Here is a 12,265-nt window from a genome sequence, read left to right on the forward strand (position 1 = left end):
TTGGCTGCCCAAAGTGTTGGGATTACAGGCAGCCACTGCGCATGGCCTGGCACATTTTCAATCATCATCTAAAACTTTTCCTCCCTACGTTTGCATTTCCAACGGGATAGCTCTTAGGTAAAACAAGGGCAGAAAATTTATATCTTAAGGGAGTACAGTTTACACTTTAGGTCTAAATACCATCATTTGCCAAAACAAAGAAGGGTATGGGTAAAAAGCCCAGTTAAGACAAGATGGTCAGCAAAGGTAAGGCTTGCTACGTCGATTTTCTTTTTTATTTTTTTATTTTTATTTTTATTTTTATTATTTTTTTTTTTGAGACGGAGTCTCGCTCTGTCGCCCAGGCTGGAGTGCAGTGGTGCAATCTCGGCTCACTGCAAGCTCCGCCTCCCGGGTTCACGCCGTTCTCCCGAGTAGCTGGGATTACAGGCGCCCGCCACCACGCCCGGCTAATTTTTTTTGTATTTTTAGTAGAGACGGGGTTTCACCATGTTAGCTAGGAGTTATGTCGATTTTCAAAATAACTGGCTGAGGGCCAAGAAAGGCATATTTTGGATAATAATTTAGTTAGATAGGAAGCTTTTCAGTTTAGCCTGTAGTTTTGTTTTTTGTAACCAGATTGTTGGGTTCAGGGCAGAGCTCATTAACAAACAGGGCAGACAAAGCTTTTCCTCTGCCTAGACTCAGCATGGATGGTTCTGAGCTCAGGAATTTGGCCAGAGCAGAAAAGTAATTAAAGAAGCAAACTTTCTTGACCTAGTGGCCTAACCTGTATAAATACTTTATCTAGCGTTCTATTAGTCTTGGGGCGGGGGAAGGTCACTAAGCCAAAAGGTTAGTAAATAAACTCATTTTTTTCTCATCAGTTAGTTGCTTAAGATTCTTTTTTATTTTTAGTTTTAGAAACAGGGTCTCACTTTGTTGCCCAGGCTGGAGTGCAGTGGCATGATCAGAGCTCACTGCAGCCTTGAACTGCTGGGCTCAAGTGATCCTCCCACCTCAGCCTCCTGAGTACCTATGGCTACAGGCACATGCCACCATACCTGGCTAATTTTTTAATATTTTATAGAAGCAGGGTCTTGCTATGTTGCCCAGGCTGGTCTCAAACTCCTAGGTTCAAGCAATCCTCCCTCTTGAAGTGCTAGGATTACAGGCATGAGCCATTACACCCAGCCTGCTTAAGATTCTTATTTGCCTTTTTAAAAGAGTATTTTAAATAGGCAAAAAAAATTTTTTGGGGGGTCCTGCTGTTTTACTTATTTACTTTTTTTTTTGAGACGAAGTCTCGCTCTGTCACCCAGGCTGGAGTGCAGTGGTGCCATCTTGGCTCCCTGTAACCTCTGCCTCACTGGTTCAAGCGATTCTCCTGCCTCAGCCACCTGAGTAGCTGGGATTACAGGTGCCTACCACCATGCCTGGCTATTTGATCTGCATGACAAATAAAATAGCTGTCCCTGGGTGAATCTAATTTGGGAGCACTTCATTTCTTTTCTCTCTTTCCTTTTTTTTTTTTTTTTTGAGGCAGGCTCTCACTCAGTTGTCCAGGCTAGTGCGGTGGCCTGATCATGGCTCAGTGCAGCCTCGACCTCCTGGGCTCAAGTGATCCTTCCACCTCAGCCTTCTGAGTAGCTGGGACTACAGGCATGAGTCACCATGCTCTGCCCCTCATTTTCTTTTCTTTCTTTCTTTCTTTCTTTCTTTTTTTTTTTTTTTATGAGATAGAGTCTCGCTCTGTCGCCCAGGCTGGAGTGCAATGGCACAATCTCGGCTCACTGCAACCTCTGCCTCCTGGGTTCAAGTGATTCTCCTGCTTCGGCCTCCCAAATAGCTGGGATTACAGGTGCCCACCGCCATGCCCGGCTAATCTTTTTATTTTTAGTAGAGATGGGGTTTCACCATGTTGGCAGGCTGGTCTTGAACACCTGACCTCAGGTGATCTGCCTTCCTCAGCCTCCCAAAGTGCTGGGATTACAGGCGTGAGGCACCGCGCCTGGCCTTGAACCACCCAACGTGCCCGGACTCCTCATTTTCAAATGTACTTCTTAGATGGATGATCTTGTCCACCTGTAATGTTCTTTATAATGACCCCTGTAATTCTCAATTATCAATGGGTAAGATTTTATCATTTTTCTAAGTCTTTATAAAAAATGGGCTTCCAGCCGGATGTGGTGACTCACACTTTAATCCCAGCACTTTGGGAGGCCAAGGCGGGTGGATCACTTGAGGTCAGGAGTTTGAGACCAGCCTGACCAAGATGGTGAAACCCCGTTTCTACTAAAAATACAAAAATTAGCTGGGTGCAGTGGCAGGCACCTATAATCCCAGCTACTTGGGAGGCTGAGGCAGGAGAATCTCTTGAACCCAGGAGGTGGAGGTTGCAGTGAGCAGAGATGGCACCACTGCAATGTAGCCTGGGCGACAAAGCAAGACTCCATCTCAAAAAAAAAAAAAAAGAAAAGAAAAAAAAAAAGAAAAGAAAAAAAAAAACAACAACAACTACAAAAAAGGGCTTCCAGGGCAATAATTCTTATCCATGTAAAAGGTAGGCATAGCAGGACTGTGGAGTGCTCAGTTCTTTAAATATCAAGGATATGTGGCCCGGTCTGGTGCCTCCTGCCTCTAATCCCAGCACTCTGGGAGGCTGAGTGGGAGGATCACTTGACCCCAGGAGTTTGAGGTTACAGTGAGCTATGAACGCACCACTACATTTCAGCCTAGGTGACGGAGCAAGACTGTTTCTAAAAAATAAAAGAAAGAAAAGAAAAAACGGAAGGACCGGGTCTGGTGGCTCGTGCTTGTAATCCCAGCACTTTGGGAGGCCGAGGAGGACAGATCATTTGAGCCTCAGAGTTCAGGACCAGTCTGCACAACATGGTGAATCCACATCTCTACAAAATACAAAAATTAGCCAAGCATGGTGGCGAATGCTTGTAGTGCCAGCTACTCGGGAGGCTGCGGTGGGAGGATCACCTGAGCCTGGGGAGGTCATGCTGCAGTAGCCATGATAGTCCCACTGCACTCCAGCTAGGGTCATAGAGTGAGACCCTGTCTCAAAAAAATAAAAAATAAAAAAAAGGAAATTAAGGATCCCATTTTTTACATCTAATCTTGGGTCTCTGAGAGCCAAAATAAAAGCCTAACAGGGAATTATATGGGGGTGGGGTCATCTGAAGTTTTCAGTGTTTCTTATTGCATAGAAATTTTCTTGCCAGGCGTGGTGGCTCACACTTATAATCCCAGTCCTTTCAAAAGCCGAGGGGAGAGGATTGCTTGAGCCCAGATGTTTGAGACCAGCCTGGGGAACAGGGTGAGACACCATCTCTAACAAAAAAAAAAAAAAGAAAGAAAAATTAGCCAGATACGGTGGCATGTGCCTGTAGTCCCAGCTACGTGGGAGGCTGAGGTGGGAGGATCGCTTGAGCCTGGGAGGTCAAGCCTGCAGTGAGCCGAGATCACACCACTGCACTCCAGCCTCGGCGGCAGGGCGAGATCTTGCTTCAAAAAAGAAAAAAAAGAAGTTGTCTTGAAGCTGTGGGTGATCTAGTGCCAAACTGACCCACTCTATGAACCTTTCACTGGAGGCCTCTCTGTAGGTGGCGTGCACTCTATGAGCTTTTAGGATCCCTTCCTGTGCTCATCAGTTCAAGTCTGAGAGTCCCTTGAACAATTTAGCCAGTTTTTTCCCTAATTCAGAGGAGACAACCCAAATCCCTGCAGATGTCTGAAAACTGGAATCACCAGCTAGTAGTAATTATCACTTACTGCAGCTGCCACCAGTTACCTTTAAACATTGGCACTTGTCAGTGATCCCTTGGTCACCATAAACCCCAAAAGGACATTTGCCCCCTCACAGCACTGATGAATCCTTGGTACTTGTATTGTCCATTCTTACATTGCTATAAAGAAGTATCTGGCCAGGGATGGTGGTTCCTGCCTGTAATCCCAGCACTTTGGGAGGCTGAGGTGGGTGGATCACTTGAGGTCAGGAGTTTGAGACCAGCCTGGCCAACATGGTGAAACCCCGTCTCTACAAAAAAATTCAAAAATTAGCTGGGCATGATGGTGCGTGCCCATAAGCACAGCTACTTGGGAGGCTGAGGGACAAGAATCGCTTGAACCCAGGAGGTGGAGTTTGTGGTGAACCAAGATTGTGCCACTGCACTCCAAGCTGGGTGACAGAGAGAGACTGTCTCCAAAAAAGTAATATTAAAAAAGAAATATATGAGACTGGGTAATTTATAAAGAAAAGAAGTTTAATTGGCTTGCAGGTCTGCGGGCTGTACAGGAAGCATGATGCTGGCATCTGCTTGGCTTCTGGGGGCCTCAGGAAGCTTACAATCATGGCGGAAGGTGAACAGAGAGCAGGCATGTCTTACATGGCAGGAGCAGGAGCAAGAGAGTGAGAAGGGGGAGGTGCCGCCCTCTTTTAAACAACCAGATCTCATGAGAACTCACTCAGTATCACGAGAACAGCACCAAGAGGCGATGGTGCTAAACCCTTCATGAGAAATCCACCCCCTTGATCCAATCACCTCCCGCTAGGCCCCACCTCCAACGCTGAAGATTACAATTCTGCATGAGATTTGGGCGGGGACACAGATTCAAACCCTATCAGTACCTAAAGGTCATGTGTTCTCTCACAGCACGAATGGACCTTGGATACAAAAGCCAAAAGGATTAGGCTCAACGCAGCCCAGACCTGAGAGGAACCTACTCATGACCCCAGGGCTCTGTGAGAAAGAGAGGACCCAGCAGGAGTCAGTGGCGTCTTGCCTGTGTTCCTTAGGGACCTCAAGGGCCATCAGAAATCTCCTTCGGGTTGCTTCACAGATCATCACAACTGTCAAAAGCCAAAATCACAAATAATTTGGTTAAATGAGCCAATTGGCTTTTATTAGCAATTCACGAATAAGGGCAGCATTGACTCTAAAAATTTAGAAAAGGTGCTCTGATAAGCTGAGCAGAAGAGATTGGCTTTATAGGTAGAAAAAGGGCTGAAGAAGGCAGAAATAGAAAGCCAGAGGCAGGCCCGGCGCGGTGGCCCCCGCCTGTAATCCCAGCAGTTTGGGAGGTCGAGGCGGGCGGATCACGAGGTCAGGAGATCAAGACCATCCTGGCCAACATGCTGAAACCCCGTCTCTAATAAAAATACAAAAAATTAGCTGGGCGTGGTGGCGGGCGCCTGTAATCCCAGCTACTCCGGAGGCTGAGGCAGGAGAATTGCTTGAACCCGGGAGGCAGGAGTTGCAGTGAGCCGACATCGCGCCACTGCACTCCAGCCTGGGTGACAGTACGAGACTCCGTCTCAGAAAAAAAAAACAAAAAAAAAAAACCAAAGGCAGATTGGTCAGCATCAGGTTACTTCAAGGTATTTTCTTTGTAAGAGTTAAAGCGGGGGGGGGGGGGGGCTTCCTCAGCAAGCTGGCTAAAACTGGCTTGTTTGGAGATGTGGTTATTATCTTTCTCTCTGCTGATTTCCCAGAAGGTCAGATAAATAACTTAGTTTCACTTTGGTGACATGAAACTTTAGCATGAGTGACTCCATTTTGGTTTGGTCTACTGGGGTCTGGTTCAGAAGCTCAATACAAACCAATGGCTTCCCATACATTTTATTTAACGTATATTATTGAAACTAAGTTGGTATTATTCAGAGTATCGTCATAAGTTTAGGATCTTAACTGAAATACCCAAGGTAACGCCTAAGAAAAGAACTTTAAAAACATACAGAAAAGTAAAGAAGAAAGGAATCAAAATGGTATATTATAAAAAATCAGCTAACTACAAGAAAAGGTAGTAATGGAGGAATTAAGAAACAAAACTAGAAGATGCACAGAAAAAAATAGCTAAATAACAGAGGTAAATCCTTCTTTATCAGCAATCACCTTCAATGCAAGCTGACTAAACTCTCCTTTTAAAAGACAGAATGGGGTGGGCAGGTGTGGCAGTTTGCATTTTTGTATTCCCAGCACTTTGGGAGGCTGAGGGGGGAGGATTGCTTGAGCCCAGGAATTTGAGACCAGCCTGAGCAACATAGTGGGACCCTGTCTGTACAAATAATTTAAAAAATTAGCTAGTTGTGGCGGCAGGTGCCTGTAGTTCTAGCTTCTCAGGAGGCTGAGGTGGGAGGACAGCTTGAGCCCGGGAGGTTGAGGCTTCAGTGAGCTGTGATTGTGCCACTGCACTCCAGCCTGGGTGACAGAGACCCTGACTCAAAAAAAGAAAGGGAAGGCAGAGAATGAGGGGATGAAGAGAGGTTGGTTAATGGGTATAAACATACAGTTAGAAGCAACAAGGTCTTGTGTTCAACAGAACAGTACGGTGACTATAGTCAATAATATACTGTACATTTCAAAGATAACTAGAAGATTTGAAATGTTCCCAACACAAATGTTTGAGACGATGAATATCCTCAATATCCTGATTCAATCATCACATATTACATACATGTATCATAACACTATGTGTACCCCATAAATATGCAATTATTATGTATCAATAAAAAAAATAAAGAAACATAAAAAAACAGGTTGGCTCTGGTGGCTCATGCCTATAATCCCAGCACTTTGGGAGGCCGAGGTGGGCGGATCACCTGAGGTCAGGAGTTTGAGACTAGCCTGGTCAACATGGTGAAACCCCATCTTTACTAAAAATACAAAATTAGCTGGGCATAGTGGCGCATGCCTGTAATCCCAGCTACTCAGGAGGCTGAGGCAGGAAAAAAGCATGAACCCGGGAGGCAGAGATTCAAGCGATTCGCACCATTGCACTCCAGCCTGGGCAACAAGAGTGAAACTCCGTCTAAAAAAAAAAAAACCCAGAGACTAGCAGAATGAATTAAAAAAAGAATCTGGCCAGGCATGATGGCTCATGCCTGTAATGCCAGCACTTTGGGAGGCTGAGGCGGGTGAATCACCTGAGGTCAGGAGTTCGAGACCAGCCTGGCAAACATAGCAAAACCCTGTCTCTACTAAAAATACAAAACTAGCCAGGCCTGGTGGTGGGTGCCTGTAATCCCAGCTACTCAGGAAGCTGAGGCAGGAGAATCACTTGAACCTGGGAGGTGGAGGTTGCAGTGAGTCGAGATTGTGCCACTGCACTCCAGCCTGGCAACAGAGCAAGGCTCTGTCTCAAAAAAAAAAAAAAAATCTATATGCTGTCCACAAGATACTCGTATATAAAAAAACAAGGAAGCTGAAAATGCAAGGATGGAAAAAGATATTCCATGCAAATAATAACCAAAAGGGAGCCAAAGTGACTGTATCATTGTTAAACAAAATTGACTCTAAATGAAAAATGGTTTCAAGAGAGAAGGGACATTTCATATTGTTATAATGTTAACTATAGCAAAAAGATATAACACTTATAAACATATTTATAACTAATAATACAGTCCCCAAATGTATAGAGCAAAAATGGATAGAATTGAAGAGAGAAACAATTCTTCAATAATAGTTAGACACTTCAATATCCCACTCTCAGTAATAGATACAACAGACAGATCAATAAGGAAATCAGGAAACTGAACAATACTATAAACCAGTCTGAGCTAACAGACATAGAGCACCAAGCAACAGCAAAATACACATTCTTCTCCAGTGTATATGGAACATTCTCCAGCATAAACCATGTGTTAAGCCATAAAACAAATCTTAATAAATTTAAAAAGACTAACATCAGGCCAGGCGTGGAGGCTCATGCCTGTAATCCCAGCACTTTGGAAGGCCAAGGTGGGTGGATCACTTGAGGCCAGGAGTTCAAGACCAGCCTGGCCAACATGGTGAAACCGTGTCTCTACTAAAAATACAAAAATCAGCCAGGCATGGTGACACATACCTGTAATCCCAGCTACTTGGGAGGCTGAGGCATGATTTTGCTTTAACCCTGGAGGCAGAGGTTGCAGTGAGCTGCGATTGTGCCACTGCACTCTAGCCTTGGCGACAGAATGAGACTGTCTCAAAAAAAAAAAAAAGAGAGAGACAGAAGGGGAAAAAGACTAACAGTATACACAGCATCTTTTCCAATTACAATGGAATAAAACTAGAAATGAATAACACCAGGAAAACCAGAAAATTCACAAATATGTGGAAATTAAAGTCTTAAACAACCAGTGGGTAAAAGAAGAAATCACAAGGGAAATTAAAAAGTATTTTGAGACGAATAAAAACAAAACACAACATAGCAGTGCTAAGAGGAACTTATAGCTGTAAATGTATATGTTGAAAAAGAAGAAATATCTCCAATCAATAAACTAATTCTACACCTATGGAACTAGTAGAAGCAAACTAACGGAGAAAGAAGGAATCATAGTGGTAGGGCACAGATTAAGTACAGAATCAAAACTCAGTAGAGAAAATCAATGAAACTAAAAGTTGATTCTTAAAAAGATCAACAAAACCGACAAATCTTGACTAGGAAAAAAGGGAGGAGACAAATTACTAAAATCTTTCATTCTCGAAAGGGGAAATAAAAAAAGAAAAATTATTACTGAAATTAGAAAATGAACGTAGAGATACTACTACCAATTTTATAGAAATGGAAAAGACCATAAGAGAATGTTATGAATAGTTACAAACCCACAAATTAGATAACCCAACCTAGCCACAACTTAAGACGCCTAATTAGATGAAATAAATAAATTCTAGAAACACACAATCTACCCAAACTGACTCAAGAAATGAATGCAGGCGGGGGTCCCATGGAAGGCAAGCTGGCAGTGTCGAGGGCTGTTGGGGGTGAAGGCATCTCATACAACAGGGCCAGGCGCAGACATGCATGTCTTTGTAAAGTGAAACATTCAGTGATAATCTCCTTCTGTAAACATGCTAAAGACTGTTCTCATGCCAAAGAACACAGCATGTATATGTATATCCCAATATCAGAGCTCAGATACTGGGGAAGACTGTTCTATGAAAACAGGCTTCCAACCAGACAGTGATCACTCTGGACTCACTAGCCTGCATTTTCAGTCAGCTTGAGAGGAAGGCTTCTGAAGATTGAACAGTTTTCTATGATCCTTACAGGAGAAATGCCCCAGAGAAATGCAGTATTTATGTATAGTCCATTGGTATGTATTGGATCTCTAGGAAATACCAGAATTATCAGTGTAGAATATATTCAATGGTTCATGGGCCACTACGAAGCATTATTCTACAGCTTGACAGTACAACTCCCGGAACCAGCTCCTATTTCTGCAATGAGGTGTTCTTTCAGAGTCGGTGATAATGTACCAAACCTGCAAATTCATGTAGGGCACATTCTGAAGTGAAAAAAACAAAAAGGAAACCGAAAGATGCATTCTATGTTGCAGGGATAACAATGATTGATCTTAACCCAAGAGACACCTGGAATTTTGTGTTTGGACAGGCTTCTTTGACAGATGGTGTTGGGAATTCAGCTTTGCCAGGTATGGCAGTGATTTTTATTGTTCATGATATAAAAGCAATGTGAAGAGGTCCCAGAGAACATCTTCAAGTGACAATTACAGTCCTGGAATGGCGAGTATTTTGCCGCTTCAATGCTGCAAGACTTGAGCGGGAGATGGATGACTTGCTTAGTAGGTACAGTGTGTGTTGCTCCAAGGATGGATGCACTGAGGGCCCTGTCTTCACCACAACACAATATATTACAGTGTAGCAAAACTGCATTTTTATTCCTTGAATGTATACAAAGAAAGAAAGAAAGAAAGTTTTTCTATAAGAATAATTTAGGCTGGGCGTGGTGGCTCAGGCCTGTAATCCCAGCACTTTGGGAGGCTGAGGTGGGTGGATCACCTGAGGTCAAGAGTTCGAGACCAGCCTGGCCAACATAGAGAAACCCTGTTTCTACTAAAAATACAAAAATCAGCCGGGCGTGATGGTGAGCCCAGCTACTTGGGAGGCTGAGGCAGGATAATCACTTGAACCTGGGAGGCAGAGGTTGCAGTGAGCTGAGATCACACCACTGCACTCCAGCCTGGGCAACAAGAGCAAGACTCCATTTCAAAAAAAAAAAAAAAAAGAAAGGAATTTAAACCCGCAAGGCGTAAAAGTGTAACAACTCACCCTCTCTACATATCATAAAATTCTGAAATTTCCAAAAAAAAAAAAAAAAAAAAAAGGCCAGGTCCACTGGCTCACACCTGAAATCCTAGTACTTTGGGAGTCTAGGACAGGAGTTCAAAACCAGCCTGAGCAAGAAAGCAAGACCCCATTTCTATAGAAAATTAAAAAATTAGCTGGGCATGGTGGCATGTGCTTGTAGAGCAGCTACTCAGGAGGCTCAGTGGCACAATCGCAGCTCACTGCAGCCCATCTATTTGCCCATCTATTTCTGCAAGTTGCAATGTGCTATGGTTTCAACACTAGAAAGGTAACCAAGTGCTTGATGATGAAATCTCCTGACATTCCTGGAGTCACTCTGAAACATCATCATGGGAATAATGTGAATTTACCAGACCCATGGAAACTTTTAAGAAAAGAGTGGATAATAAAATGCCTTGCAGCCCTCCAAAATAAACAATCTTTTAATAGGAGTAATTAAAATGAAATAGCTGCACACAAAAGAAAAAAGAAATAGAAAATCTGCAAACAGTCATCTGCCACATAATGATGTTTTGGGCGAGTCAGACCTCATAAATGACTGTGGTCCCACAAGCTTTAATGGAGCTGCAAAATTCCTATTGCCTGGTAATATCGTAGCCATTGTTGAGCAACGCATTACTCACGTGTCTGTGGTGATGCTTGTGTAAACAAATCTGCACTGTCAATCATAAAAGCATAGCACATACAATTAAGTACAGTACATAATACTTGATGATAATAAACAACTATGTTATTGGTTTACGTATTTACTACACTATACTTTTAATCATTGTTTTAGAGTATACTTGTTATGTTTTTTGAAACAGGGTCTCACTCTGTCGCCCAGGCTGGAGTGCAGTGGTGTGATCACAGCTCACTGCAGCCTCGACCTCCCAGGCTCAAGCAATCTTCCCACCTTAGCCTCCCAAGCAGCTGGGACTACAGGCACGCACCATCATGCCCGGTTAATTTTTTGTATTTTTAGTAGAGACAAGGTTTCGCCATGTTGACCAGGCTGGTCTTGAACTCCTGAGCTCAAGGGATCCACCTGCCCTGCCTCCCAAAGTGCTGGGATTACAGGCGTGACCCACTGTGTCTGGTCAGAAAAAATTTGTAAATTAATTTAGTGTAGCCTAAGTGTACAGTGTTTATAAAGCCCACAGTAGTGTAGAGTAACGTCCTAGGCCTTCACATTCACTCATCCCTCACTCACCAAAGCAGTTTCTAGTTCTGCAAGCTCCATTCATGGAGAGTGCCCTATATACAAGTACCATTTAAAAATCTTTTACACCATATTTTTACTGTACCTTTCTTATGTTTAGATATGCTTAGATACACAAATACTTACCATTATGTTACCACTGCCTACAGTATTCAGTACAGTAACATGCTGTACTGGTTTGTAGCCTAGGAGCAATAGTCTATGCCATATAGCCTAAGTTGGTGTAAGTACAACCTGTGATGTTTGCACAACAATGAAATTGACCAATAACACATTTCTCAGAATGTATCCCTGTCATTGAGGGATACATAACTATAGACCTAGAACTATTAAGGAAATTGAATCAATAACAAAAAACCTCTCAACAAATAAACACAACCAAATGGCTTCTCTGATAAATTATAATACTTCTACAACAATTACTCACAAACACTTCCAACATACTAGGGAAAAGGGAACACTTTCTATATCACCCTGCAAGTCCAGTATTACCCTGATGCTCAGATTAGACAAAAGTACAAGAGAGATATAGACTAATATCCTTTATGAATATACATAAAAGTACTCAGTAAATACTAGTAAACTAAATTCAGTGGCATGTAAAACAGATTATACACCATGACTGAGTGGGATTTATCCTTAGAAAGCAAGGATGGTTCAACATACTAAAGTTAATGTAATATATCATATTAATAGAAGGAAGGAATAAAACCATATAATGACATTTTAAGCCAGATGATTAAAACAAACAAGTAAAAAAAAAAACAAAAAAAAACTATATGATCATCTCAATTGATGCAGATGTGAAAAAAATTTAACCTCCTTTTATTATAAAAATACTCAATGAACCAGGAATAGCAAGAAACTTCCTAAACATGATAAAGCCCATATGAGAAAAATTTACAACTAACATAATAATCAATGGTGAAAGACTGAACGCTTTCCCTCTAAGGTCAGGATCAAAGCAATAGTGCCCACTTTCACC

At 42.7% G+C, this 12,265-nt stretch overlaps 1 pseudogene; it reads left to right on the forward strand.

Moving 5' to 3' along the window:
• Positions 1-233: 233 nt before the first annotated feature.
• LOC109025843 (archaemetzincin-2-like) lies at positions 234-9,530 on the forward strand (annotated as a pseudogene).
• The last annotated feature ends 2,735 nt before the right edge of the window (positions 9,531-12,265 follow it).

The sequence above is a fragment of the Gorilla gorilla genome, chromosome 11 (assembly GCF_029281585.2).
Source record: "Gorilla gorilla gorilla isolate KB3781 chromosome 11, NHGRI_mGorGor1-v2.1_pri, whole genome shotgun sequence".
NCBI lineage: Eukaryota > Metazoa > Chordata > Mammalia > Primates > Hominidae > Gorilla > Gorilla gorilla.